Source organism: Colobus angolensis, unplaced genomic scaffold (assembly GCF_000951035.1).
Source record: "Colobus angolensis palliatus isolate OR3802 unplaced genomic scaffold, Cang.pa_1.0 Scaffold318, whole genome shotgun sequence".
NCBI classification, from domain to species: Eukaryota; Metazoa; Chordata; class Mammalia; order Primates; family Cercopithecidae; genus Colobus; species Colobus angolensis.
In genome coordinates, this window is record NW_012116466.1 from 733,273 (window position 1) to 736,883 (window position 3,611).

General features: G+C 45.4%; 1 protein-coding gene across 1 annotated transcript in view; it reads right to left on the minus strand.

Moving 5' to 3' along the window:
- The window catches only part of IFT88 (intraflagellar transport 88), a 134,894-nt gene extending 131,603 nt beyond the window's left edge, over positions 1-3,291 (minus strand). Inside the window, exon 1 of the mRNA XM_011951333.1 lies at positions 3,168-3,291. The gene's annotated coding sequence lies outside the window, so the exon portion shown is untranslated. The remainder of the gene's footprint in view (positions 1-3,167) is intronic.
- Between the last annotated feature and the right edge of the window lie 320 nt (positions 3,292-3,611).

Below are 3,611 nucleotides of genomic sequence, written 5' to 3' on the forward strand. Positions count from 1 at the left end.
GCCACTGCACTCCAGCCTGGGTGACAGAGCAAGACTCCATCTCAAAAAAAAAAAAAAATAAGCAGTGTTGGCTGGGCACGGTGGCTCATGCCTATAATTCCAGCACTTTGGGAGGCTGAGGCTGGCGGATCACCTGAAGTCAGGAGTTGGAGACCAGCCTGGCCAATGTGGTGAAACCCTGTCTCTACTAAAAATAGAAAAATTAGCTGGGCGAGGTGGTGGCCCCCTGTAATCAATCCCAGCTACTCAGGAGGCTAAGGCAGGAGAATCGCTTGAACCTGGGAGGTGGAGGTTGCAGTGAGCGAGATCGTGGCATTGCACTCCAGCCTGGGGGACAAAAGCGATTGCTTGAGGCCAGGAGTCCAAGACCAGCCTGGGCAGCATAGCAAGACCCTGTCTCTACATGTAAATAAAAATGAGCAAGGTGTAATGGTCCACACTTGTAGTCTTAGCTGCTCAGGAGGCTGAGGCAGGAGGATCCCTTGAGCCCAGGAGTTTGGAAGCTGTGTTGAGCTATGATCATGCCACTGCACTCCAGCCTGGGTAACAAGGTGAAGACTCTTATCTCTTGAAAAGAAAAAGAGGCCAGGCATGGTGGCACCTATAATCCCAGCACTTTGGGAGGCCAAGGCGGGCGGATCATGAGGTCAGGAGTTTGAGACCAGCCTGGCCAACATGGTAAAACCCCATGTCTACTAAAAATACAAAAATTAGCCAGGCGTGGTGGCACGTGCCTGTAGTCCCAGCTGCTCAGGAGATTGAGGCAGAAGAATCACTTGAACCCGGGAGGTTGCAGTGAGCCAAGATTGTGCCACTGCACTCCAGCCTGGGCAAAGAGCGAGACTCCGTCTTAAAAAAAAAAAAAAAAAAGGTAAAATTTCAAGATTCATCTCTACATTTTGACTTGGACAGAAGCATGGGAGAAATGAAACTACCATATAGATATACTGTAAATCTAATAATTACTAAAGAATCTGGCAAGGATTCCTGGAAGTATCATTCAAATCAAGTCAGTATTTTAGGCAATTTGAGGGGTGGGAGGTGGAGGAGGGCTAATTACCCAAGAAATGTAGTATTGCTAGTATCTAAGAAATGTATTTTCTTTAAAGTAAATACATATTTTCTTTAAGGCCTGTACATTTTAAGTTCACCAGCAAATTCCTAAGAAATTTTCAGGTTAGGCCGGGCACAGTGGCTCACGCCTATAATCTCAGCACTTTGGGAGGCTGAGGCGGGTGGATCACGAGGTCAGGAGATCGAGACCATCCTAGCTAATATGGTGAAACCCTGTCTCTATTACAAATACAAAAAAATTAGCCAGGCATGATGGCAGGCACCTGTAATCCCAGCTACTCGGGAGGCTGAGGCAGGGGAATTGCGTGAACCTGGGAGGCAGAGGTTGCAGTAGGCCAAGATTGCGCCACTGCACTCCGGCCTGGGCGACATGGCCAGACTCCATCTCAAAAAATAAATAAATAAAAAATAAAAATAAAAATAATAATAACAAAATAAATTTTCAGCTTAATCTTTTTCTCAGCATAATACCATATATGTGGCTTCTCACAACCTTTAAAAATTATTTATATATTTTAAATACTAACAAAAGTATTTTTTGAGCTATAGTTTGTATCCCATACAATTTAACTTTTCAAGGTGCGTAATTCAGTGGTTTTTAGTATATTCACAAGGCTGTGCAACCATCCCCAGTATGTAATTCCAGAACATTTTCATCATTCCAATAAAGAAATATGGGGCCTGTTAGCAGCTCTCCATGCCTCCCTTCCCTTTCCCCAGACCCTGGCAACCATTAATCTATTTTCTGTCTCTATGGATTTGCCACTTCTGGACATTTCATGTTAAGGAAATTACACAATATGTAGCCTTTTGTGTCTGGTCTCTTTCACTTAACATAATGCTTTCAAGGTTCATCCATGCAGTAGTATGTATCAATATTTCATTACTTTTTATGGCTAAATAATACATCTACAACATTTTGCTTATCCATTCATCAGTTAATGGACGTTTGGATTGTTTCTACTTTCAGAACCACTATTCTGAACCATAATTTCAGATTATGAACCCTATTTAAGTCAGTTTAGTTGACACATAAGTTACAGAAAGAAGCAACTTTTATAATGAAAAATCCTTTCTGCTAGGTTGTAACCAGATTTTTAAAAGGTTGACTTGAGACTTTAGTTGAATAGACATCTTGTTGAACATACAAATGTTAAAAGATGTGGAAAGTGAGGCCAGGAAAAGTGAAGGGAATCAAGCATGGCTAATAGCTACGGGTGGCAGAACAACTGTTGTTATACAACCCAGGGTTTCTGGATTCTCCAGGCTATTTCCAAAACAGCTCATACATGTAACAAACCTTCCATGTTGAAATAATTTGAGGATAATGCCACCTATATTTAATATAAATTAAATGCTAGTAAAGCCTTCTTTTTTTAAGCTGTTTTTTAATACTCTTCTACTGACTATGACGGACAGTCTACTTCAAACTTTTCCAACCCCGGCCCGCACGTGGCACAGGACGGCTTTGAATGCGGCCCAATACAAATTCGTAAACTTTCTGAAAGCATTATGAGATTTTTTTGCGATTTTTTAAAAGCTCTTCAGCTATCTTAGTGTTTTGTGTATTTTATGTGTGGCCCAAGACAATTCTTCTTCCGATGTGGCCCAGGGAAGCCAAACGATTGGACACCCTTGGTCTACTTCCAAGAAGCCTACTGCAGTTTCTCAAGGAAAATAAATAAATAAATAAATAACTCACAACCAGAACATCGGACTGGTAAAAGTGTAATTCTGGGCTTAGAAAGAATCTTGGGACGGCTGGACGCGGTGACTCGCGCCTGTAATCCCAGCACTTTGGCAGGCCGAGGCGGGCGGATCACCTCAGGTCAGCAGTTCGAGACCAGCCTGACCAACATGGAGAAACCCCGTCTCTACTAAAAATACAAAAATTAGCCAGGCGTGGTGGCACATGCCTGTAGTCCCAGCTACTCGGGAGGCTGAGGCAGGAGAATCACTTGAACCCGGGAGGCGGAGGTTGCGGTGAGCCGAGATCGCACCATTGCCCTCCAGCCTGGGCAACAAAGAATGAAACTCCGTCTTTAAAAACAAAACAAACAAACAAAAAACAAAGAATCTTGGGACAACAGTACTTCACGTTTCTGGAATGTTTCCATCTTTGTGAGGCTAAGTACGCGCTTTCTGTATTCTGTCGTGTACTTTTATCTTCACTCCTGATTCAGCTTGTGCCAGGCAATTGCAAGTGCTTCACCTAACAAGAGAACGAAAGAGCGACGTGCCCCGCCTCTGCTGCGCGACTCCAGAGCTGGCGCAGGGGTCCAACCGGGTCTGAAGTTTCCCGTCAGCCGCGACTGGGACCTGGGACAGCCACGGCCAAACGGCCCGCGACGCCCGTCCCAGTTCAGAGGAGCAAGACAGGCCTGGGGACAGCGATGTGAGAACCAACGCCCACGTTTCTGCGTGGACAAGTCGGGCGCCTGAGGGACGCACTCGGGCCCCAGCGGGAGAAAAGCAGGCTGCAGGCCGAGTCCATTCGGGGCCCCGCCTCAGACCGCCCCGGGGTGGGCAGGGGCGGG